The sequence below is a fragment of the Macrotis lagotis genome, chromosome 1 (assembly GCF_037893015.1).
Source record: "Macrotis lagotis isolate mMagLag1 chromosome 1, bilby.v1.9.chrom.fasta, whole genome shotgun sequence".
NCBI lineage: Eukaryota > Metazoa > Chordata > Mammalia > Peramelemorphia > Peramelidae > Macrotis > Macrotis lagotis.
In genome coordinates, this window is record NC_133658.1 from 575,782,832 (window position 1) to 575,810,516 (window position 27,685).

The window sequence follows — 27,685 nt, forward strand, 5'->3', positions numbered from 1 at the left end:
TAGTAGTTGTCTTTTAATAGTTTCCAACTCTTCATGAGCCTATTTGGGGTTTTCTTGGCAGAGATACTACAATAATTTACTATTTCTACCTTCAGCTGATTTTACATATGAGGAAAGTGAGGCAAATAGGGTTAAAGGTAACCCAGTTATTAAGTGTCTGAGGCTAGATTTAAACTCGGGTCTTTCTGATTCACTGGGTCACCTAACTGCATAAAATCTACTAGAGAGTTAAGCATCCGGTGAAGATGATCTATTCTGGTGGCAAATAGCAATGATTCATGTCTCAGATCCCCCTTTCCTCTACCATACTTCCAAGAGAAACAGAGATAGATTGGTAGTTGCGAATGCTACTGACTAAATCATCTAAGTCTTTGTATAGATCCTTGGCTTGACTTTGGCTTGGCTTGAGTTAGACCCTTCATTTGAAATGCCAGTTGATCAGAAGCCCTCAGCAGAACCTCAAGTCAGTAACACTAAACAAAAGATTTGATTAAAAAAAAAATCAAATTTAGCAACCAGTCATTCAACAAAACCACTCCCCAGAAGCAAAGGTAGGAATTATCAAAATACAATGAAAGAGTCCTCAATCCTCCTGGGTCATTAAAGTCTCCTAATCCTTTTTCCTTTCATCCTTGGGAGCATTTGACAGTTTTAGTCCTTAGTGATTCAGTCCTTTGTCTGAGGCTCCAAGTGAGATGGACAAATACCATCATTATCACCAGCATGAGAATTGGATAGAAGCTGGCCCTTTCATTGGTCATTTCATTGGCACAGTGAATTTTTCAGTTAGCAATGTCTTCTCAGAGAAGACTTGCCTAGGCTCATATAACCAGTTTGAGTCAGCCTGGACTTACTTGAATGCAAGGCTTCTCAGGTAAAATGAAAGGGTTGGGTTAGTTAATCTGTAAAGACTCTCTATTGTTGTTGAGCTGTTCCTTTGTGACCCCTTTCTCAAGTTCATTTTTACAGAGGAGGAAACTGAGGCAAACAGGGTTAATTGACTTGCCCAAGGTCCCACAGTTAGTGTCTGAGGTTGGATTTGGACTAAAAATAAAAATGAATCTTCATGATTCCTAATCCAGTGTTCTATCATTTAAACCACCTAGCTACCCAGTTTATTATTTTATACTTTACCAATTTCCTCATCTGCAAAATGAGAATTGGAATACTTGCTCCATTTACTTCACTAGAAAGCACTTTGTCAGAACCAAATGAAGAGTTTGTACAATGATTTTACAATTAAAAAGACAGAACAATATAATGAAACTGTACACAGTCTGATGAGTTCTAATGACTAAGTTTAGTCCTGTGGAAGAGATGACAAGATTTACATTCCTCCTTTCCTTGGAGAGGTGGGGGACTGTCATTTTGCAATGTCACAGCTACTCTAGACCAGAATATGAATTTCAGGAATACTGATCCAAAAAAGAGAATTAACCCCAACTAACTTTTTTCCTACTTTGTTACAAAAGAACACTCACTGGGTGGAGGGAGGAAAGAGTTTATTAAGAAATGACAGTGATATAAAAACAGGTGATAACAAAAAATAATTTTAAAGTGCTTTGTAAGCATTAAAGGATTATAAAAATTGAGGGTGATCCTTGTTAGCAGAAGGGAGAATCTTTTAGCCCATTCTCTCTCTAAGAGCTAGTATTCAAAATGAATTTAAAAAACAAACAATGTTTCTCTTCAGCTCCCTCATAGTCTATCTTGCTGATATATTAGTTTGGGGGATCTCGGTTTGGGATCCTAGAAAATACAGAAATAAATTTTATACTGTCTCCTCCCCCAAACCCATCATCCTCATTTCAAACATTTAACATCAAGTTTTAAAGATCTTGTAGAGTCCTTCGATGTCTGAGAACAAAGATTGCATTGGGTTAAGTCTTTCCATTTGAAAAGTCTTACCTTAATCAAATATTCCCTGCAATGACATCTACCACACGTGGGTCTTCTGCTTCCAGCAGTTGAGGAAAAGAGAAAGCAGTGCTCTAGGGGAGGCAGAGAATAAGGGAGGCTGACAGAAAACTTCTGCAGAAATAGCTCAAGTGCCTGGATGTTAAAAATAAAACTATATCACACTAGGCAATGTGACCAGGCTCAGCTTACGAGCTTTTTCCTTCCCTGTATTTACTAACAGTCTGTTACAACTAGGTTGTTGTTTTAGCAAAGGAAACTGGATGGAAAGAGCAGCTGTTTTCTATCAGTGGTCTTTGCCTGGAGAAAAGAGGAGAAACTCTGTAGGCAGGTCATTTATTCAATACACTGTCCTCCAGTTCCAAATACCTCTAGGTTCCCTGAATAGACCTTAGTTATTCAGTGCTGGTATATCAATCAGTAGGTGCTGTTGGTCTAATTTTAACTGTGCCTTTTTATCTATGATTGTCTTTGGCTGAAGCTGCAACTAGGAGAGATGACATATCATCTGTTTCTCCTATTTCTTCTTTGGAAAGAAGCTGCTATCCTCTTCTAGCCCTCTCTGATCTAGGGGAAGGATTCTGATTTTTTTAAAAAATCCTTCAGTGAATTTAATTTCTCTTTATTATACATATATATATATATATATACATGCATGCATACATAGTATATACATATACAAATGGACACACATAGACTTATATAATGCCCTTATTGTTTCCTTGGTTACAATATGAGGAGGGATTGTTTCATTGTCTTTGTGTAATCCTGATCTCCAGCACGTTTCTAGATACATAGTAAGTGCTTAATAAAAACATCAATTGCTTGGTTGACTGATTTGCTAAGCTTGGGGGAGTTCAGGAAAACACAAAATTAAGATGGGACACACTCCTTATCCTTCAGGAATTTTAGGATCTGAGTTTAGTGAGGGATATGATACTTGTATGCACAAGATAATATGAGTTAATTGCATAAATGTGTTGCTGGGTGTGAAAGTTGTCTGAATGAGGCAGCAAAGTTCATCTGGTGAACTGTTAGGATGGGAAGCATAGGAAATTCTCTCTCTCCTCCCACCTTTGGAATGTGGGTATTACAAGTGTTCTCCAGCTTCTCCTTTTCTCCTCCTATTGGGCATGAGCTATTCTCTAATCACCCTCATTTCCATCTTGGCAGAGGGGTTCGTCTGAGAATTCAGGGAAAGAGAACAATGGAGAAGGCAGCATGCTTTGAAGCAGCAGTCCCTTTCCCCCTAGACAACAGTGATGATTAGCTTTGCTTTCCCCTCAGAGAAAACCCTATGCTCAGGTTTTATGCTTTTGTGCTTTATGCATTTTTATTCTTTATATAAAATATTTTAAAATTAATAAGATTGATTCTCATATTGCTCCTGAATCCCATCAGATTTGCTTTTCTCCCCCTTTCAAATAGATTTTTTTCTCTGTCTCTTTATCTCTCTCTCTGTCTCTCTCTCTCTCTCTCTCTCTCTCTTTCTCTGTGTGTGTGTGTGTGTGTGTGTGTGTGTGTGTGTTTGTCATTTTGAAGCTCCTTAGTCACAAATAATGAAGCAGAGACATAAGGAGCAGCTCACTCAATCACTTTATATAACTGGATAATTAAAAACTAATTAAGTAGAAATTATAAACAAATTTTGAAGAATAAGAAAACTTTGGATTTAACATTTACTGCCTGACCCAGTTAGAGGAAAAGGAGAGGCAGGCAGAGCATGTTAGTCTCTTTCAGACCTTTCAGAGAGAAAAGTTTCATAAGCATCAGTCTCCTTGAGTCACTCTCATCCTTAGGTGCCAAGCCAGCCACCTCTTTGCCCCTCTCTGTCTATATCTTTTGAAGCCCTTTCTCAAACTCTCAAAAGTCCTCTGCTTAGGGCTCCTCTGTTATCCCTGTGTTCTGATTCTTGTGATATTTCCCCCTCTAGCATGCGGGGAAAACAACAAATTGTCTTGTTAAGGAATATGCAGTTCCTATATTTCTCAGAGGCTCTCCCAATGAAGACTCTCTCCACTCATGGAGAACTAGTCTTCAATATCTGCTGCAAGAACAAGGTTTCTATTGAACAGAGAAGACACTCTAGAGAATCAGGTATTCATGGACTGGCAGGAATTCAGCAGATGAGGGGAAAGGAGGAAAGGGGTGAATCATTTTAAATATTAGGAACAGCGTGAGAAGATGACCAGAGAAGGGATTGTTGTTATTCATCCTTTATTCTCAAAGAGGACCAATGACATCATGCAGATGATATCTTGACCTGTGAGTGAACTGGATTTGTGAAGCAGAACTTCACTCTTTCTTCAGGAGTCTTTGGAGTCAAGATATAAATCAAGATAACTGATGATGGCTCAGACCAAGGAAGGGAAATGTTGGGGTGTATACAAGAAGTACAGATTGCTTGGAGCATAAAGATAAGCTGAAAAGATAAGATGTGGCATTGTAGATGACCTTGAATCTTACAGAGGTGTCTTACCAGTCAAATCTATTTATTTGAAAGATATATTGTTGCAGTGTGAAGGGTGAATTGGAGAAGGAATAGGCCACGCTCGGCGGCCGTGTTGGGCACCTGCTGCGGGCCCGCCAGCCCTTTGCCCCAGCTCTGCCGCCTCCCTCAAGCGGGAGGCCCCGAGCCAGCCTTCCCTCGCTGCTGCCGGGGCCACGCCAGCAAAAGGACCCAACCCACCTTGGTGTCTGATGTCAGGAGCTGAGCTCAACACAGCCATGGCCCAGGAGACCAATTAGACCCGGGTGCCCCTGCTCTGCACCACAGGCTGCGGCCTACATGGGAACCCTCGAACCCATGGCCTGTGTTCTGTGTGCTCTAAGGATTTTCTCCAGAGGCAGCAGAATAGTGGGCGAAAGTCCCCAAGTAGCCAGCAGCCCAAGCCCTGCCGCCCTGGAGGCCTTCCCTGCAGCATGTACAGAGCAGACAGACCCAATACCTGATGATATCTCAGCCAGATCGAGCTCTCAGACCCTGTGACCCACCAGATGACAGCTATGAGCATATCGAAAGAAGACAGCCAGAGCCAGACCAGCAGCTACATCCAGGCAGATGAGGCCATTGCCCCAAGTCCTTCAACAAGTTCACTTCTCGAGACATCTCAGAGCTCCTCTGAGGAAGACAAGTCATTCGAGAAACCCAAACAGAAAAAGAATCACTGCTTTGCTTGTCGGAAAAACGTGGGTCTAACAGGCTTTGACTGTTGTTGTGGAATCTGTTTTGTGCTATGCACCAATACTCAGAAAAACACAATTGTCCCTTTGACTACAAGGCTGAAGCTGCTGAGAAGATCCACAAGGAGAACCCTATCATTGTGGCTGAGAAGATTCGGAAATTGTGGAGCCCCCCTCTTGGAAGCCCAGAATGATTCAGGGACTAGAAGTAAGAGTGGGGAGCCCCAGTGCTCCTCTACCCCCTACCCTGCCACTGAGGCCCCTTTCCTCTCTGTACAGGCATGGCATCCCTGAGGGGCACAGTCATCCATGCCACCTAAGAGGTCCTTGACTCCTCACCCTGAAGCCAGGCTTTTCCCTCCAGACAGGGATCTGGCAGAATCCACTCTGAAGCTGTCTCTGGTGTTTGGGTATTCCCCAAGATAAAGAACTCTGCAGCCCAAAAGCCCTTAGACTTGTTTGTGTCCTCTCCCTCCCTGGCACTAGGGAAGATTGTGGGACCAGCTTCCCTCATGTCTCAGCAGGAAGCCTTGCCCTCATTTCTGTATCTCCTTCCTTCCCTTGCCATTTCCTAGGATGTCCCAGCACCCCCAGCAAAGCGGGGTCTCACTTTGCAATGGTCAAGAGTGTCCCCTCTCAACTCTGATCTTCCTACCTATCACAAGAGCAGTTTGAGATGCATCCCCTGCCACTGTCCCCCATGTCTTCCTTTCCTCTACATGAACTCACCTGGTTACTACCTATGTTCTGCCTTACCATGCATCCCTGATTCTCAGGTTTGCATATCCAGTTCAGACCAGCACCCTGTCTCCCCTCACAGGGAAAAATTTCAGAGGAACCTGAGCTTTGTCTAAAGGTATCGCTGATAGTTAGCAAGCCTGGGTGAAGAACAGACCCAGCATGGTGCTCTGATTCAGAATCTCCATCTTGCTTTTGTGGGCATCCACTCCTCCAAACCTGTATGCCTATACCCCTGCCCATGTCAAGCTTACTCACTTTGCTTTTTCTGGGGCATGCAAAATGTCTTGAGCATTGGTTCCCCTGATCCATTGGGTACTCAACTACCTGCCCTCAGGTTCCATGGCATCATGAATGGATCTTTGGGGAGAGGGACAGAGTGGGATTCTCCTTAGTTTTGCCTCTTTCTTCCAAGGATGCAGTCCTGACAAAGAAACCAGCTCAGTTTAGAGACGAGGACTGGGGTCCTGTAGCACTGTAAAGGAGAGGGAGCCTCATAGCCAATTAGGAGAAAGCCCTGCTAGGAAGTGAGTATTGGACTCCTTTGGAGTCCAGGACCCCCAGCACCTTAAAAGATCTGCCTGAGCCTCTCCGAGTGGCAGCAGAAGAATAAATCTCTAGCAGCCCAAATGGATTTTGAATCTAGTCTCTGCCCCTTCCCCTCCCCAGGGAGTTGAGCCAGATCTGCATTGGGGTCTTGGCTCAAGATGACCCTCCAGGCCCTTTCCAGAGGCCAGTGGGCAGGATCAGGCTGCTATCATCTCAGGACTTCCACAGCACCATGGCTGTTCTGGATTCTTAGTGAGTGCTGCTGGCTTCCTTGCCATACTCCCTCTGTCTTCTCAAGCACATGCTCCCCTTTGCCCATCAACATGTCATCCCAGTGTTCTATTTTAACTTTTACAGACAGATTGTATGTGGCTGGGCAGGAGCAGCAGTCCTAGCCCATTCAGCCTTCAGGATTAGACTTTGCCCCACTCCACATGGCTGCTGCCCCTCCAAATCTTGACCTTGCAGACCCTTTGTAGTCCCAGGGGCTAATTGGTGGGCTATGTGGCCTCCAACCTGCTGTCCCCTCCCTCCTGCTGAACCAGTTTGATTTTATTTTTCTTTTTCCTGTCCTCCAGCATCATGCCCCGCCTATGTAAATATTAATAAATTCTGTTTGTCTCCAAGGTGTGCTGTGTCTCACATCCAGCTTGGGCCTGGAGGGCAGAACCAGTTACATTGGTGGGGAAGCAACAAAGTGGTAGATTTAGTGTCCATGTATGGAAGAACTTCCATAATAATTAGAGCTGTCCAAAAGTAGAACAAGAGCCAAGGGAGGTTGTGAGTTCCCCATCACTAGGAAGTCATCAAACAGCATTTGAATGATCATCTGTCAGAGATGTTTTAGGGAAAAATCCAGCTCAGGTATAGATTGGACCCAATACCCTTAGAAGTCCCTTACCAACTCTGCAGTTCAATGATGTTGAATATCAGGGATATGGCCTCTGCCCTTATGTTACCACTGATCTCCCTCTTTCTGAGCCTGGTGGAATAGCAGTGGACACAGAAAGGGACATGGAATTGGGGGACCTTTGAGAGCAACCCTTCCCATTCATCAGGGCTACTAGCCACTCAGGCCCAGGAAGGTCCTCAGAGGCTGCTGCCATGTTAAAAAAATCTCATTTTAATGGACCTGTTCTGACAGAATTATCACAGATCTGGATCTTAAGGTTGGCCAGCCCCACCTGATTTCTTTGGAGCCCTCACTAGGAAATGAAGCATTTGAACTTGTTCCCTTCCAGCTTTAAATTCTATGATCTATGATTTGCCTTATGAGGATTAGACTGGGGTTATCTAGGAGGAAATAGGTTTTAGCACCCCAGATAAGACCATATTCCTTTTTTTCTCTTCCTCTCCTCCCCGCAACAGTCTTATGTGGAGCTAAAATTCTAGCTCTGAATGCCAGTTTTTCCAGGGACCAGGAGTGGGAACTCCAGAATCTTAAGTCTCCATCCATAAAGAATTGAACTGAAATGGTCTCCAGAGGGCCTTCTCATTCTGACCTCCTGTGCTCTCCATCTCCTTTGGGCTCTGGGAGCTAGCTATATTCACTAGTGTTTGGGGAACCAGAATTGACCTCAGATATCATTTCATCCAAATTTTTCATTTTAAGATGAGAAAACAGGCCTGAAAGGTAAAATAACTAAGGACCTATGCTAGGATAGAATGTTATGTTCTAAGATTCCTTCTGGCTCAGAGTTTCTTTGAGAGTTTATGATGGATCACAGAGCTCAGATCCTAGACTTGCAGGAACTGAGAGAGGAAGAAGGTTATTAGACATTCTCAACAATATGTCCCCTGCTCTCCTTAAGATCATCCTTAAGATAGGCTTTTCCTGGATCATTTCCCCTGTCTGCCAGGTACATAACAAGCCACCTTCATCCCACACACCAAGAGACAGTTCACTTTTATTTCCTCTTTTAATAAAAAGTTTCTCAAGCTTGCATATACAAAAAAAAAAGTTATTACAAAAGTCCAGGCAGCTGCCATGAAGTCTTCTTGGGATAGGAACTAATTAGCTTTGTGACTTTGGGTAAGCCACTTAAACCTGATTGCCTCTCTTTAGGGCCATCTCCAGTCATCTTGACTTATATCTGGTCATTGGATCATGTGTCTCTGGAGGAGAGCCCCTTTTTCAACAGCACCCCTTTATTCAGATAAATGGCATGAGCTCCCTAATGTCCTGGTCTTTGAAAATGAAGGACAAAACAATGAAATAGAAGGGCAGCCTAGAATCCACAGGATGCCTGTGTTTTTTTTTTTGTAAGACAGCATTGCAGAATACCAGAGAATAACTAGTTCAACCCATATCTGAACAAGAATGTCTCCTATAATATCCAGGACAAATGATCATTCAGCTTTGCTTAAAGACCTACAATAAAGGAAAACTCACTTCCTTAGGAGGCAGCCATTCCCCTTGGAGGAAATGTGAATTATTAGAAAAATTTCTCCTATATCAGGCTTTTTCCATTTATTGCTCATGGTTTTCTCCTCTAGGATCAAGCAACATAGGTATAAATCTTCTGTCTCAAATATAAACTTAGTGTGTTCAGTTATATTCAGTTCACAACCTGACTCTTTCCTCCCTTTGCAGTCTATTCACATTCTACTCTCCGCATACTACACAAACCAAAATAACCATTTGCTGTTCCTCACACATAATGGTTCATTTCTTATCATTTTGTCTTTTCACTGACTTATTTGTAGAGTACATGTCTGACAATGAGACTTTTAAAGTGCTATACAGGAAAATAGTAATTGTCACATTTGGTCAATCTGAAGTTTTGTGTATATGGTGTCTATTTGGTATACTCCTCTTCCCTCCCTCAGTCAGAATGTAAGTTTCTTGAGGACAGGAACTATTTTTGAAAATACTTTGAAAAGAGCTTTAAGGATAAACTTATATCCTTTTAAAATTTTTTTTAAATTTTGGTTTTTGCTAGGCAATGGGGTTAAGTAACTGGTTCAAGGGTCAAGTATCTGAAACCAGACTTAAACTCAGGTCTATCCACTGTACCATCTAGCTACCCCCTAAACTTATATCCTTTTTTTCCTGCTCTTTTGAATTTCAAATTTTTGAATTTTACAATTTTCCTCCCATCTTACTTGCCTCTCCCTACCCCCACAGAAGGCAGTCTGATAGTCTTTACATTGTTTCCTTGCTAAAAATTGATCAAAATTGGATATGTTGAGAGAAAAACATATCCTTAAGGAAAATATAAAAGAAATAGAAAATTTACATAATACATAAAATAACTTTTTTTTAAAAATTAATGCTGATAGTCTTTGGTCTTTGTTTAAACTCCATAATACTTTCTTTGGATACAGATGGTATTCTCCATTGCAGATATCCTAAAATTGTCCCTGATTGTTGCACTGATGAAATGAGCAAGTCCATTAAGGTTGATCAGCACCCCCATGTTGCTGTTAGGGTGTACAGTGTTCTTCTGGTTCTGCTCATCTCACTCAGCATCAGTTCATGCAAATCCTTACAGGCTTCCCTGAATTCCCATCCCTCCTGGTTTCTAATAGGACAGTAGGGTTCCATAGCATACACATACCACAATTTGTTCAGCCATTTTCCAATTGATGGACATTCACTCAGTTTCTAATTCTTTGCCACCCCAAACAGGGCTACTATGAATATTTTTGTACAAGTGATGTTTTTACCCTTTTTCATCATCTCTTCAGGTTTTAGACCCAGTAGTGGTATTGCTGGATCAAAGGGTATGCACATTTTTATTGCCCTTTGGGTTTAATTTCACAAATTGCTCTCTAGAAAGGCTGGATGAGTTCACAGCTCCACCAACAACTCCACCAGATTTCTCACATCCCTTTCAACAGTGACCATTGTCCTTTCTGGTCATATTGGCCAGTCTGAGGGGTATGAGGTGGTACCTCAGAGATGCTTTAATTTGTGTTCCTCTAATCAGTAATGAGTTAGAGCAATTTTTCATTATGACTATGGGTCGCTTTGATTTCCTCATCTGTAAATTGCCTTTACATATCCTTTGAACATTTGTCAATTGGGGAATGGCTTGGTTTTTTTATAAATTTAACTCATGTCTCTATATAGTTTAGAAATGAGTTGTCAGAAATACTAGTTGTAAAAATTGTTTCCCAATTTGCTACATTTCTTTTGATCTTGGTTACAGTGGTTTTGTTTGTGCAAAAGTTTTTAAATTTAATGTAATCAAAATTATCTAGTTTGTTTTTATAATGTTCTCCATCTCTTCCTTGGTCATAAACTGCTTCCCTTTCCATAGATCTGACAGATAAATTATTCCATGATCTCCTAGTTTGCTTATAATATTGTCTTTTGTCTAAATCATGTACCCATTTTGATCTTATATTAAGGTATAGGATATGAGATGTTGGTCTAATCCAAGTTTCTGCCATACTAACTTCCAATTTTCCCAAGAGTTTTTATCCCAGAAGTTGTATTCTTTGTGGTTTATCTAACAGTAGATTACTATCATCATTTCCTGCTATCTCTTTTTTACCCAGTCTATTCCATTGATCCACCACTCTATTTCTTAGCCAGTACCAGGCAGTTTTGATGACTGATGCTTCTTAATATAATTTTAGATCTGGTAAGGCTAAGCCACCTTCTTTTGTACTTTTTTTTAATTAAATCCCAAGATATTATTGACTTTTTGTTTCTCCATATGAATTTAATTACAATTTTTCCTAGCTTATTAAAGTAATTTTTTGGAAGTTTGATTGGTAAGGAGCTAAAATTAAGTAGTTTAATTTAGGTAGAATTGTGATTTTTATTATATTAGCTCTACCTATCCCTGAGCAGTTGATATTTTCCCAGTTACTTAAATCTGATTGTATTTGTGTGAGAAGCGTTTTATAGTTGTTTTCATAGAGTTTCTGACTCCCAAGTATTTTATATTATCTGGTTACTTTTTTTTAAGTTAGAAAAAGTCATGAATGCATATTTATTCAGGAAATACAATTATTAAAGGGTAGTTGATGTTTCAAATGATCTGAAGTTACTTTAAATGAGATTTCCCTTTCTAGCTCTTGCTGCTATATCTTGCTAGTAATATATAGAAATGCTGAGGATTTATGAGGGTTTATTTTATATCCTGTGAGATTGCTAAAGTTGCTAATTGTTTTTAGTAGTTTTTTTAGATTTTTTTAGGATTCTCTAGGTATACTATCATGTTATCTGTAAAGAGTGAGAGTTTTGTTTCTTTCTTCCCAATTCTAATTCCTTCAATTTCCTTTTCTTTTCTTACGCTGAAGCTAACATTTCTAACACAATATTGAATAGTAATGGTGATAACAGGCATCCTTGTTTCACCTCTGATCTTTTTGGGAATGCCTCTATCTTATCCCCATTGCATATAATGCTTGTTGATGATTTCAGATACTGCTAACCATTCTAAGGAACAATCCTTTTATTCCCATGTTCTCTAGTGTTTTTAGTAGGAATGGGTGCTGTATTTGGTCAAAGGTTTTTTCAGCATCTATTGAGATAATCATATGATTTGTTATATTTGTTAATTATACTAACAGCATAATTAATTAACACTATACTAACAGTATATTTAATTATACTAAGTTATCCTAATATTGAACCAACCCTGCATTCCTGAGATAAATCCTGCTTGGACATAGTGTATTATCCTAGTGATAACTTGCTGTAATCATTTACTAAGATTTTATTTAAGATTTTTGCTTCTATATTTATTAGGGAGATAGGTCTATAATTTTCTTTCTTTGTTTTGACTCTTCCTGATTTAGGTATCAGCACTATATTGGCGTCATAGAAAGAGTTAGGCATAATTCCATCTTCAACTATTTTTCCAAAAATTTTATATAAAAGTGGATCCAATTGTTCCTTAAATGTTTGATAGAATTAACTTGTGAATCCATCTGGCCCTGGAGATTTTTTTTCTTAGGGAGTTCAATAATGACTTGTTAAATTTCTTTTTCTGAGATAGGGTTATTTAGGTATTTAGGTATTTAATTCCCTCTTCATTTAACTTGGGCAACATTTTTTTTTGTAAATATTCATCCATTTCACTTAGATTATCAAATTTATTGGCATATAGTTGGACAAAATAATTCCAAATTATTACTTTAATTTTCTCCTTATTGGTGGTGAGTTCACTTTCTACATTTATGATACTAGCAATTTGGTTTTCTCCTTTTTTAAATCAAATTAATGAGAGGTTTATCAATTTTATTGGTTTTTTGCATAAAACCAACTCTTGGTTTTATTTATTAGTTCAATAATTTTCTTGCTTTTGATTTTATTAATTTCTCCTTTAATTTTTAGAATTTCTAATTTGATATTTAATTTGTTCTTTCTCTAATTTTTTTAGTTGCATGTTTAGTTCATTGATTTCTTCTTACTCTAATTTATTCATGCAAGCATTTAAAGATATAATGTATCCCCTGACAACTGCCTTGGCTGTATCCCATAAGTTTTGGTATGTTGTCTTTTATTGCCATTGTCTAGGATGAAATCATTAATTTTTTCTTTGTCTATTGATCTAGTCATCCTTTAAAATGAGGTAATTTAGTTTCCAATTAGTTTTAGGTCTATCTCTCCATGGCCCATTAATTGAATGTGATTTTTATTGCATTATGATGTGAGGAGGATGTATTCACTATTTCTGCCTTTCTGAATTTGATTATAAAGTTTTTATGCCCTAGTACATGGTCAAATTTTGTGTAAGTGCCATGTACTACAGAAAAAAAAATATATTCCTTTCTATCCTCATTCAATTTTCTCTATCATGCCTAGGTTTTCTAACATTCTATTTATCTCTTTAACTTTCTTCTTGCTTATTTTATATTTTTATAGTTATATTTAGTTTTTATAGTTTTATTTATCTAATTCTGAGAGAGGGTCATTGAGGTCTCCCACCAGTAAAGTTTTGCTGTCTATGTCTTCCTGTACTCATTCAACTTCTTCTCTAAGAATTTGGATGCTATACCACTTGGTGCATACATATTTAGTATTGAATTTGCTTCATTGTCTATGGTACCTTTTAAAAGGATATAGTTTCCTTCCTTATCTCTTTTAATGAGATCTATTTTTTCAGCTGCTTTGCTGAGATATGGATTGCTACCTCTGCTTTTTTTCACTTCAGCTGAAGCAAAATATATTTTGTTCCAACCTCTTACCTTTGTATGTATTTCTCTGCTTCAAATGAGTTTCTTATAAGCAGCACATTGTAGGATTCTGGTTTTTAATCCAGTCTGCTATTACTTTTATGGGAGAATTCATCCCACTCACATTCAAAGTTATAATTACTGACTCTTTATTGCCCTCCATGCTATCTTACCTCTGTATTTTCTCCCTTTTTTTCACTGTATCTATATTCTCCAGTATTTTGCTTCTGAATACCACCTCCTTCAGCATGTTTGTCCCCCTCTATCCAACCCCCCTCTCCTTTCTTTCCCCTTTCCCTTTGTCCCGTCTTCCTTCCTTCCTTTCCTTCTGTTGGTTCTTCTTTTCCCTCTCCCCTCCCCCCTTTCTCTTTTTAATACTTGAAAGGTAAGTTAAGTTTCTTTTTTTTTTTAAGTTTTTTGGCAAGGCAATAGGGTTAAGTGGCTTGCCCAAGGCCACACAATTAGATTATTAAGTGTCTGAGGCTGGATTTGAACTCAGGTACTCCTGACTCCAGGGTTGGTGCTCTATCCACTGTGCCACCTAGCCGTCCCATAAGCTAAGTTTCTGAACTCAACTGAGTGTATGTTAACTTTGAGCCAAATTTGATGAGAGTAAGATTCAGGTGATCCTCACCTCCTTCTTTCTTCCCCCTATTGTAATAAGTCTTTTGTACCTCTTTATGTAATGTGATTTACCCCATTCAATCTCCTCCATCCTTCTGACTCTTTACTGCCCCCCCATTTAAGGAGATATTGTTTTGAAATCAATCAGAGTCATGGATAAGTCATGAGTTTCCATTACTTTTAGCTAAGCTTATTCTCGATTTTTGTAGTTTTGGGGGGAATGAGTTTCCAGAAATTCCTGCCTTCGTGCTGCCATCTTGGCTCTACCCCTCAGTATATTCTCTCTAATAGAGTTACAATTCTTGAGAGTTATGAGACTCTTTCTCCTAGCTGGGGATATAGACAGTTTCATCTTATTGGATAGAAGTTCTTTTTTTTTGTCTTTACCTTTTTTTTTTTTTTTACTTTTTCATCTATGGAGCATGATTCTCCAGACCAGCTGAATGGAGTGGATTGATGTCCAGCTGCACTCTGCAACTCTCTGTGCTGGAACTTCCCCTCTAGCCCCACTGGAGCTTCACTGTCTGCAGCTCACACAGCCAAATCCTCCATGGCTATTCTCAGGTTAGTCTCCCAGCTTCACCCCACTGCCCCCGGGCTGGCTCTCTGTTCTCTGCCCCCAGCTCACCCATGGTCTCTTGAGACAGATATTTTTTGGGAGATGTTCTCCTAGCTTCTTTTCCTGGTTTTTTTCCATCAAAATTCTGTTAAGAAGCTTGATTCATATTAGTTCTGAGGGAAAGCCAGAAGACCTTAGCATAGTGCCTGGCTTCTCTCTACCATTTTGTCTGGAAATCCTAAACTTTCATAAATAAGCATTGATTGACATCCTTATCAGAAGAGAGATTTTATTAGCATAGATGTGTTTCACTTTTTTCCCCTTTAACTTATATCCTGTTTCCAAAAGGAAAAAGAAAATATTTGGATAGCCTTGCAAGAAACGACTCATGGTACAGTCTCTGGGATTTGGGACTAGCTTTTCTAAGGTTCCAGATTTCCCAGGATGCATTCTAGAAAGGGAAAAATTGAATTCATCCCATGATTGGTTTTCTCCATGCATTTCTTCCATGCATCTTTTCTCCATGTATATAAGTCTCTGCTTACTGAGGTCTCATGAACCTTTCCCAGGTTGAAAGTTCTAAAATGGGAAGAAGCAGAGGAAGCAGAAGGATATATCTGGGGTTTTATTTTGGGGGGGGGTGTTGAAACACAGTGAGGTTAAGTGACTTGCCCAAGGTCATATAACTAGGTAATTATTAAGTGTCTGAGACTGGATTTGAACTCAGATCCTCCTGACTCCAGGGCTGATGCTCTATCTACTGTAATACCTATTTGTCCCAGGATATGTCTTTTTTTTAAGGCAAGAAAAAAAAAATCTTGCTCACTGTTTTCTATATTCAGTGAATGAATTAATCTGTCTATCTGCCACTCACAAGTTCCCACTACTACTGAAGCAATCCTTAGACTGGAATTTTACTGACTCAGAAATTTCTTTTGACCTGTCATCATTGTCCCTTTCAGATGCTGCTGGGAAACCACAGAATCTGGGAATGTTCAGTATCATTGAGCAGATGGAGAAACTTTTATTAAGGCAAGGGAAACTCTAATGAGCATTATGGTTTTTTGTAAGGACAATCCTGAAAGTAACTAAATTTGTAGAGTCAAAAGGGAAGGAGTGTAAGAGAAAGAATCTGACAGTTTGGGGGTTGATCAACTCAGACTACAAGTTGCAAAGACTCCTAGAGGAATTTATTGGATTTTTCAAGTGCCAGAGTTAGAGCATATTGATTTAGGACAGAAATAAGAAATTATGTATCAAAATATTCATAGTAGCTCTTAAATAGCAGGAAGAAAAGCGAGTATTCATTGGCTGGGGAAAAACAGGGGGGAAAAAAGGCATAAAAATGTAAAGGAATATTTTTATGCTGTAAGAAATCATGAATTTGAGGAATTAAAAAAATAGGAAGATTTATATGAACTGATATAGAGTTAAAGCAGAACACATATATATGTATACACACACACATTTACATACAATGTCTTGAATGAGATAACTGAAAAGATTATTAAAAGGAAGTTGGTCTCTGGGGATAGAAAAACCAAGCAAAGTCCCAGAGAAGAGGTTATGAGACAGGCATAATTCTAGCCTCAGATTATAAGGGGGTGTGTACCAAGGAAAATACAGTGAATAGATAGGGAAGGTCTAATAGGACAGAATATTCTCTACATTATCAGATAAGGCATATAAATCAGATATTTTTGTTTTTCTTTGCCACAGGGAGAGTTTAATATTGGAGGTGGTAGATGACTGTAATAGTAATAATTAGTATATATACTTTACAAATATAATCTCATAACAACCATAGGAGGTAGGTGCTATTATTATCCATATTTTACAGTTGAAGAAACTAAAGCAGACAGGATCACACAGATAGTAAGTATCTAAGACTTTATTTGAACTCAAATCAACCTGAATCCAGAGCTGATGCTCTATCCAGTAAAGTATTTTTTTTAAAAAATCATCTAGTTAGTGGTTCTTACTTGCTTTCTTGGGAGTGAGGTGGGGTAGGAAGAAAAGAATCTGAAAACAAAATGAAATTTAATAAAAAAAGCCCCACCAAAATGAATATCATAATACTTCTTTAACAGTTGATCTCAGAATGCTCTTCTGAGACAACTCTTGTAAACTTGAAAGAATGATATAAATAAGTTGTTCCTCGAAGAAAGTTATTTCTTCTAGGAACTGAGGCTTCACAGGTTTGCAATATCTTATTTCTTGATCAAGAAGTTTTAATTGTATCCCAATCCTGTAGAAACTGGATGAAGGGAACAGGATAACAAAGGAATATGAAATAATAAAGGAGAAATAACATGAGGTACAGAAATACCAGATAATGAAGGAGAAATATCTTGGGGAGCAAAAATTTTTAAAAATACAGGAGAAATTAGTTGTGGTACAAAAATGACTGGTTTGTGGTTAATTTTACTGAAAAATAATCTAGCTGTAGAGTGTGATTTTTTTTTTAGTGAGAATAGGAGGCACAAGATTTAACCCTTTAGAAATCTGGCTTTTATAGAGTATTGTGAAGACTTTTAGTACAGGTTGTAAATCCTATAGGGCTGTAAGACATGGGGATAACTCAGAATCTGGCAAGATCTATGAGAAAAAATGCCATTATGATGTAGTGTATAAGTTAATTGGGATGAACATTCATTTGAATATGGTTTCATTAGGTGACAGCAAAGGTCATAAGTATGGACTACTATGGACATAATCCTGACTTAGACTGTTGGACCTTGATCAATAAAACTGGATCGAGTTGGTTTCCCCACTTGTAGTTATGTTCTCAGAGTGCAGCAGCAAGATGAAGGCAGTGATTGAGCCAGAGGAGCACCAGGTTTTAATAATGAGGAAGCATTTCTTCATTTTAAAAGTTCTGGAGATGATTGGTTAAGTCTGGTTTGCCTTGGGCTCCTGGTGTTCAGAGAGAAATTATTGTATTTGGGAATTGAAAGGGTTTCAGGTAAACTCTTATCCCTGGCTAGTCTGGGGATAGGATTTCTAGAATTACAAAAGTGTTACTATAATGAGTGTTAGCATAGTGGAGAAGGCAGAGCAGCTGGGCTATGGGGTAGAAAGGAAACAGAGATGGTGGAGCTGTGAACACATCTAACCTTTCTGGAGGGCAATAAAAATGTGCATACCCTTTGATCCAGCAATATCAGTACTGGATCTATACCCTGAAGAGATCATGAAAAAGGGTAAAAGCATCACTTGTACAAAAATAATCATAGCAGCCCTGTTTGTGGTGGCAAAGAATTGGAAATTGAGGGGATGTTCATCAATTGGGGAATGGCTGAACAAATTAAGGCATATCTATTGAGCACTATTGTTCTATTAGAAACTAGGAGGGATGGGAATTCAGAAAAACCTGGAAGGATCTGTATGAATTGTTGCCGAATGAGATGAGCAGAATCAGAAGAACATCGTACACCATAACAGCAGCATGGGGTTGATGATCAACTTAAATGGACTTGCTTTTTTCATAAGTGCAACAATCAGGGACAATTTGGGGGTATCTGCCACGGAGAATACTATCTGTATCCAAAGAAAGAATTGTGGAGTTTGAACAAAGACCAAAGACTGTTACTTTTTTTTTTGTAGTTTTTGCAAGGCAATGGTGTTAAGTGGCTTACCCAAGGCCATACAGCTAGGTAATTATTAAGTATCTGAGGCCGGATTTGAACTCAGGTACTCCTGACTCCAGGGCTGGTGCTCTATCCACTGCACCACCTAGCTGCCCCATTACTATTACTTTTATTGAAACCCCCCCCATTATTTTATTATGTAATCTTGCTATCTCTTATATTTTATTTTTTTGTGAGGATGATTTCTCTCTCAACATATTCAATTTATATATAGCATGGGAACAATGTAAAGACTAATAGACTGTCTTCTGTGGGGGGTGGGGGGAGGGAAGCAAAGATTTGGGGAAAAATTGTAAAAATTCAAAAATAAATTAATTTAAAAAAAAAAAAGAAAGGGAACATTGAATAGACTTTAGGCCTGCACCAGAGGGGGTAATTTCATGTCCTCCATCAGCATATAAATGTGGTCCTTTACCACTGTTGACCTTAAACTGTTCTGTATATTATTATCTAGAGAATATGCCTTCTGTCAACATGAGAAAGCCTAAAGAGTGTGATCTTCCAATGCTGATGAAATTAAATTATCATGTGTATTATTAGAGACTTTTGGGAAGACAGTGTTAGAAGCAAGACCAAGGAAATATTTTGTGAATAACCCTGCAATGCCATTACAATGGTCTTATATTTCTGACTGTTGATCCCTTTGGGGAGGGTTTTTCTAGGAGTATTTGTTTCTCCAGGGTTCTTTATGTAGAATCTATGACTAATATGTTTTGGGATTTTTTTAGTGGGAACAAGGACTTCACTTTTGAGGAATATGGCTAAAATGATTTATGACACAGGTTCAGCTTAGAGCTGTATACTTGCTTATTGTGCCAGCTAATTCTTTTTTTCTTCTGGGGAAGATGAAAAGAGCATTGGGAAGTAACAGTTGATTGTGTTGGGACTATGAGAATCTCAGGGTTACCATTTTTATAAATGACTTGTGAATACTTAGTCCAGAGTGACTAAAATTTTTTTTTATGAACACATCTTAATAAATGGTACATCTCTCTCAAGGGGAGAAAGTTGAGGAATCCCAGAAATGTTAGGTCTTATATGCAGTTTGAAAGGCTTTGTTCCTGCCTCTTCAGGCCAATCATTGGCTGGGGTCATAAATCTAATTGTTACTTTTGTCCCCATACATTTTCTTTTCCCTGCTCATTACACTAATGAGCAAGATCAGCTACTTCCTTGAGCATAAAAGTAGACTCTTGGTTAACTCAGATCTAGGTCAGGCAGACCTGGTCTACTCTCAGTTTTTGATCAGATTGAGGCTAAATCTTTTGTCTTAGCTCACACACCTGCCCATAGGCAACAATACAGGCAGACCCCATTCTTTGTAAAGTAAACTAAAAATTCTCCCTTCACATTCTTGTAGATCCCAAACACCCCCATATTCCTCACAATTTAATAAGAATTTGGGTTCCCCACCTAATTAGTGATTTCTTTCTTAAATCACAATCCTTATTATTGACATGACTACTGACTTTTTCTTCTATCAAGATTTTTACTTCCTCATTATCAGAGACAATGAACCCGTCTTGTTTGTACAGGAGCTCATGTCAACTTTCTGATGTCTTTTACTACTTGCCTATTGTCATCTGTCTTTAGGTAGCAGCTTGATAGATTCAATTTACTGCAAACTCCTTCTTCAATCAACAGATTGTCTAATACAACTCTATGTTGACTACATCTCTCTCTTGTTAGAATGGCTTAGCCAGACAGCCATTCCAGAGCCCTAGCTGTCTAAATGGTGATTGTTTCCACCCAGCTTAGAAGCTAATAATACAATTGGGGTTCCATAGCCCTAACTCCCAAACTGTGCTCAGCTAGCAGACCCTTAAATCTGAATAACAACTCCCTGACCAACCCTTGGCAGATGAGTATATGCAGTGGTAATCACCATTTTCTTTACCATAATGCATCCTGACAAGGGATCCAGTTGCCAACATTACATCTCACATGAGTCTCAGTCCACCAATCTCTGTAAATTATATAGTCCAGGATATATACCCTGCTTCTGGACTAAGTCCACAGACATTTGTTACTCCCTGGAAAATATCCTGGCCAAAATGGTATAAACAATAGTCACACTGACCTAACTCAGTCATATGCCACTGGTGTTTCTCTCCTCTGGACCAGAATCTTATGCCACAGTGCACCTCTGACCAGGAACTGAGAATTTAGGCCAAACCCAGTTACCTTACAGTGGAATCACACAATTGCTATTTGTTCAGTCATCAGTCAGAGCCCTCCACAGTTGTATCCAGATCCTCCAAGAATCCAATCATATCTATAACACATTTAAAACTCCAATGCAATTCTTATTTATGCCATGGTTAATCCAATAGTAAAGGACTAAATCATTAGATGAAACCTCAGTTCATCTGGTTTGTTATCAACTATACAATTAAACTTCCCAACAGTTTAGTTTGATAAAATCTTTAGAGTACCTTGTACAGAGAAGCCAGAACTCACATTCCAAAAACTCCATTCAAAATAAAAATACAATTGTTATCATTATTAGGCATAACATTAAAATGAATTAAGAGTTTTCCCCCAAAAGAAATCAGTAAATATCCCTGATAACATAATTATATATTTTTCTTCTTAGTAACACAATACCACTTTCCTTAAACTCAAAGTTGTTATAATAGAGTTTAAAATCCCAAACTACTTTAAAAATCTAGGTTATTTAATTCCTCCCATTCTGGACAAATTTTGTCAGAATTACTATAATTCCCCTCTTTTAAAACCCTCAGAGTGATTTCTAAAACCCTAGTTCAGAAATGGGACAACCTTAAAAATGGATTTAGAGTCATCACTTTTAGGCCATGTGGCCAGAGCAGAGACATTCATTAAACATGATTTCCTTTCAGTAAATATATCTCCCAATCCCTGGTTTTTATATTTTCTTCCTTTCATTCCACCTATGGCTGGGTTTTTCCCTTTAGGATTTAAGCACTTGAAGTCTCCTGCCCCACCTGGCTAAACTCACTTTAGAGTTCAAGTCTTAACAAGATGGCAGATAGAGTGGTGGCTAGGTGTTTAAAGCACCGGCCTTGGAGTCAGGAGTACCTGGGTTCAAATCCAGTCTCAGACATTTAATAATTACCTAGCTGTGTAGCCTTGGGCAAGCTACTTAACCCCATTTGCCTCACAAAAACCTACAAAAAAAAATGGCAGCTAGGATCAAGACTATCACAGATGGGATCAAGACTATTATGTGTCCAACCCCTTCCCCCAACCCAGGAAAAAAACATGGTCTTTCCCGGACAGTCATAAGAATAAGAAATCTTCCCTTCTTTAACTTCTTAATCTTTCCCTTAAAAGTTCTTTTTCTCTTAAACTTTTCTGAACCACAGCTTTTTCCCTTTAAGACACCCCCCCACCCCAACTCTGACCAGCACCCAGTGAGAGAGGGGCTGAGCAGATCTACAACCCTACCTTCCAAAACTCCTTGACCCAACTCCTAGCTTCCCCAGTTTAAAACTTAAGCTGAGTCCCCAAACCCAGAAATAATCCAGATCACATGAAAACACACATGCCCGTGGAGACATTCACACTTACACACCAGACTGGACCAAATCAACTTCCTTCCTTCTGGCTTCTAGCTTCCAGCCACAAGGCTCCCTTGCCCCCCAAGTCTGCCGGGGCAACCTTCCCCATGGTGGGCTTTAAGTTTCTTTTGGGGAAATTTCTGAGAGGGACCCCAAATCCCCCTCTCTCCCATTGGGGCACCCTTTTATCCTCTAGCCTCTCCTTTGGGGATAGATTTCCTGCCTGGAAGACTTCTCAGCCAGCCCAGGGTGACTCTGGCCACCACCCCACCACTCTGGGAATCTCCTCTCACTGAGTTCTTACCCCCAGACATTTTAATCTCTCTAGGGCTCCAAACCTTGGGCCAATCTTCCCAGGAATCTCTGAGATATTTCACCCACAGAGAACACCAAGAAAAAGGCTTGAAATCAAGCCCTTTGTATGCATTATTTTCTTTTCTTCTGGGAAAATAACAGAAAAAGTTTTACATTATATAATTCCAGGAGAGCCCCTAAATTGTTATAAATGGTTCCTGAATACTTAGTCCGGTGTGATTAAAACGGTTTTTTATTAAGATATCTTAATAAATGGAACAAACTCTCTCAAGGGGAGAAGGTTGAGGAATCCCAGAAATATTAAGTCTTATATGCAGTTTGAAAGGCTTTGTTCCTCCTGCCCCTTCATGTCAATCATTGGCTGGGGTCTCAAATCTAATTGTTACATTTGTCCCCATACAATTTCCCCTCCTGTTCATTAGTATAATGAGCAAGAACAGCTACCTCCTTGAGCAAGTGCAAAGGAGAAGGATGCAAATTAACCCAGAACTAGGTGGGGCAGACCTAGCCTAGTCTCAGCTTTTGATCAGATTGAGGTTAAATATTTTATTTTAATTCACATACCTGCCCATAGGCAACAATAGCGGCAGACCCCAGTCTTTGTGATGTTAACTAACAATTCTCCCTTCACATTCTTGTGGAACCCAAAACCCTCCATATTCCTCACAATCATTACCTGTGCTTGTCAAAGATATGGTTTGCCTGTAGTCCTTAGGACACATTTTGGTTACAGTTACAGGTTCAGGGTTGCCCATTACCAGAAGGAAAGATATGAGCAAATTGGCCTCATCTTAGGAGCTCCCCAGCCTACTTGGTAGTACTATTCTTGCTGACTTTGATCTTCTATCTACACCATAAACTGAGTTTTCCTTGCCAGAGGGAGGACACTTGGTTCTTCTCTATTCCTGACCTTGATATCTATGTCACAACTCTTTGCTTATTTGGCTAGATTTCCTGGCTTAGCCTTTCTGACTGTTCTTGCCCACCATGTCCTTTATTGCTCTGGTGTGTTAAACTGAGACCTGTTAAAAACTTTAACTTTAAAAAGGTTCAAATCTCCCTATAAATAAGCTATATGCAAAATGAATCGAAATAATTAAAAGAGGGAAGGCATTAGAATTAAAAGTCATTGGGAAAGGATTCCTTCAGAAGATGGGATTTTAGTTGGAACTTATAGGAGTCAGGTAAGACAACAGACAGAGACAAGGAAGGAAGACTCAAGTAAGTAGAGGGATTCCTGGAACTAATGGTTTCATTTTGGGTAAGTTGAACCTACTCACTGATTCTCTCAGACTTTAAAAAAAAAGCTTCCAACTGAGAATATTTATTACAACTAAGAATATAAAATAAATGCGAATAACTCATTTCAGTTTCAACAGTCATTTTTTTTCAACAGTCATTTTTTGAGACCAATGTGAAGTAAGTGGTTCTTCCTGCATACAGATCAGAAGGGGTATAAATTATCTGTGGCTACTACTTGACTAGGCCAGCAAACCTTTGAGGCAACACAAAAAAAGCATATATAATACTCCAGGAAATAATTAGAAAATGAAGGACACACACATGCAATTATTGAAAGAGAAAACAGGCACTCTTTCCACAAATAAAGCACATGGGAAAATACAAACTAATTTGGAAAGACTATAAAAAGGTACTTAAATTGCAACTAAAAAGGACATCTTCACTCCACATTTTGTGTAGTACTTTTAGTGTCTATACAGAGCTTTAAAAAAATTAAATAGTATTAATTTACTAAGAGATAACAATGCATTAAGGATTTTTTTCATATAGTAATTCATATCACTCCTTTTGTAGTATTATCATATGAATGGCCTTATGTACAATACATTGGACTTTTTTTTTAATCCTACCACAATTAACTTTGCTTAATGATATATGCAGAACATTCCTGAAGTTTATAAAGGGAAACTAAGCTTCTATGTTTTATATAAAAAGTTACATGTATTTGAATACTTCCAGACTCTTATTAATTCTATTTCTGAACTCTTCCCCATCAAGAAGATGGCATGGCAGATATAGTACAAGCAGGAATTGCTATTTTCATGAACATTTTCCCTTCATTGTATAGTTTGTTTGTTTTTTTGCAAGGCAAATGGGGATAAGTGGCTTGCCCAAGGCCACACATTTAGGTACATTGTATAGTTTTTTGCTGTAGACATTTACTCAAAGAAGACAGTGTCTAATCTGATTGCTCTTTCTGTATTTTTAACCCTTTCATAAACAAAATCATATAATTATCTGTTATTTTATTAAAGGATAAGCAGATATCACTTCCAATATCACCTGCAAATTGTGAAATGCTTTATTTGTAAAGGCAAAGAGAAGTTATGCAAAAAAACAAAATTCCAAGTACTAAGTTATTTTTCAAAAATCACACAAATACAAAAATATACTTAACTGGTTTTTGTTTTTGTAAGTTAGTCTTTGTTTTTTTGTAAATTACTAGATTATCTATTTACAAAGGTAATTCCAAGCTCAAATAATTGTTTACTCTGAAGTTAAATTCCTAACACAAAAAGTATTTCCATACCAAATTGAATAGAAAAAAAGAAGATTGTATAGAAACTTGCAGATTTCTATTATGAACAGTTTGCTTTCCTTTGAATGTATCTAAGTTTAACCTGTAGCTTTCAAAACTGTCTGTCTTACCTTCTTTCTAGTCTTTCTTCTGTTCTCTTTTCTGCCTCTAATAGACTCTTGGGAAAAAGTACTGTACTGTGCCTGGGCCTGCAATGATGCCAGAATTTCTGCATCTGAAGGAGCCCTGGTGCAGAAGTCACTCTGCAAACCTCCCAAACCAAGTGCAATAAGACCTCTTAGTCACTTCTGAATTTTTTTTTTTTAGTTTTTTGTAAGGCAAACGGGGTTAAGTGGCTTGCCCAAGGCCACACAGCTAGGTAATTATTAAGTGTCTGAGACCGGATTTGAACCCAGGTACTCCTGACTCCAGGGCCAGTGCTCTATCCACTATGCCACCTAGCCACCCAATCACTTCTGAATTTTACTCAGTTTTACTGACTAAAGAGCTTTCCTGAATCATCCATACCACAATCTAGCCCCAATACATGAGGGGACTTCACTGGCCTCTCCGAATACCTTAATGACTAGCTATAAAAGATGTCAGCCAGACAATCAATCAGGTATTTATGCTGTGTAAAAAGTGAGGGGAAGTTGTCTCAGGAGGGCTTGTAAAACAGGTGAGCTGTGTATGCAAGTGAGAATACAACTGACATTTTAGGAGTAGTGCAAATAAAGATATTTCAGTAGTGTGACCTCACCTGGGATTTGTGGAGGTTTTCCTATCTAGGATGTTACATAGGCTCTACCTGAGACATCAAAAAGCACAGTGATTCTGGAGTCAGAGGGACAGATTTCAAACCCTGTTTCTGATGCTTCCTTCTTTATCCTGGGCAAATCATTTAACTCCCTGGTTCTCAGTTTCCTCATCTGGAAAGTAAGAAGTTTAGATTAAATGGCTTCAGGTCTCTTTCTGTTGTCTCAGTAGATAAGCATATGATTACTGTGGCATACAAATGGGACCATAATTCAATCTAACTTCTAGAAATAACAATTACTGTTTAAAATTCTTTGTGGTTTACCAAATATTCTGTGTTCCAGCCATGACTAACCATGAGGCCTCCTCCTTCATCAAGTTTAATGCTCTAATTTTATAGGTGTAAAAACTGAGTGACTTTTTTCTTGTCATGCGACTATACATACTTAACAACAGAACTAGTTAATAGTTAGGCCTCCTGACTCCTATTCTGCTATGTCATAATTAATTGTTCCAATTAATTAATTTTATATTGTAGCCTACTAATGGAAAAAAAAAAGGACCGAGGTAATCAATTTGTTGTTGTTCAGTTTTGTTTGACTCTTTAATACTATTTGGGGTTTTCTTGGCAAAGATACTGGAGAGGTTTGCCATTTCTTTCTCCAGCTCATTTTACAGATGAGGAAACCAAGGCAAACTGGATTGTGACTTATCACACAACTGGTAAGAGGAATCCTCTTGTCTTCAAGTCAGTATTCTATCCACCATGCCACCTAGTTGCCCATAATAGGTATTTGTTTTTATAAGCATTTTTAAAATGAACATTTATTTTTTAAAACAAATAAAGTTTAAATAAACATTTATTAAACATTTATTGGATTGGGTTGAGTGTGAGTTCCAGATTATTGTTCACCTGAAGTTCTAGTTTAAGATAGATGTTCTGAAATTCAACTCCATGGATTAGTTATCCAAGCACATGTTTTAATCTGACCAATATGTAGACTTCATCTGCCTGTTTTTCCATGTGTGAATTACTGTACCAAGCTCTTCTGAGTGGGCATGGATTCCCATGGAAACATCTTCTAGTGGTTTAGAGCTTGCTGCAATTACCCTGATGTCATTCACAACCAGAATCTTCTGGAGAATGTCGCCATTCTCTTGCATTTGGACTTTACATATGTCATTTTCCTATATCATGATAGTAATGAAGATCTTAGAGCATGTCTCTCTGGTCTATGCCAGCTTAATGCAGCAAGCTAGAGAAATGGTTAACAATAATAGCAATTTTTTGCAGACCCTTTGATTCAGAATACCACTACTAGATCTGTATCACAGAAATCACAAAAAAGGGTGAAAAAACTCACACATACAAAAATATTTATAACAGCTCTTTTCATAGTGGCAAAGAATTGGAAATTGAGGGGATGTCCATCAACTGGGGAATGACTGAACAAATTGTTTATGAATGTGATGGAATGCTATTGTTATGAGAAATTATAAGCGAAGGGACATTAGAATAGCCTGGAAAGATTTGCATAAAATGATGCAGAGTGAATTGAACAGAACCAGAATATGATACACAACAAAAGCAACATTAGGCAATGATCATTTATGAAGAAGTTGTTCATTTCAGCAGTATAATAATCAAAAACAATTCTGAAAGACTTGTGATAGAAAATACTATCCATATGCAGAGAAGGAATTGTGGAGTTTAAATGTAGACCAAAGCTTACTGTCTTCAATTTTAGAAAGCTGTCTTGGGCAGCTAGGTGCCTTAGTGGATAGAGCACTAGCCCTAGAGTCAGGAGGAGTTCAAATCTGGCCTCAGACACTTAATAATTGTCTGTGTGACCTTGGGCAAGTTACTTAATCCCAATGCCTTAAATAAAAAAAAAATTTTTAAAAAAGTCTTATGTCTTTTTTTCCTAATTTTTTTTTCTCGTTTGGATTTGATTCTTCTTTTACAAGATTAATATGGACCTATATTTAGCATAGTTGTTTATGTCAAGGGGTGGGGGAAGGAGAGAGAGGGATATGTGAAACTCAAAACTGTGCCAAAAAAAACGATTGTTGAAAACCTCCATTGCATGTTGCTGTAAGAATAAAATATTTAATAAAAAACCTACAAAAACATGATAGCAGTTTCTAGTTGACCCATCATGAAAGTCTTTGAAAG

General features: G+C 38.4%; 1 protein-coding gene and 1 pseudogene across 1 annotated transcript in view; one reads left to right on the forward strand and one right to left on the reverse strand.

The window, feature by feature from the left end:
* FBXO40 (F-box protein 40) overlaps positions 1-2,248 on the reverse strand; it is a 58,279-nt gene extending 56,031 nt beyond the window's left edge. The window contains exon 1 of the mRNA XM_074214636.1: positions 1,909-2,248. The gene's annotated coding sequence lies outside the window, so the exon portion shown is untranslated. The remainder of the gene's footprint in view (positions 1-1,908) is intronic.
* LOC141505488 (AN1-type zinc finger protein 5-like) lies at positions 696-5,294 on the forward strand (annotated as a pseudogene).
* The last annotated feature ends 22,391 nt before the right edge of the window (positions 5,295-27,685 follow it).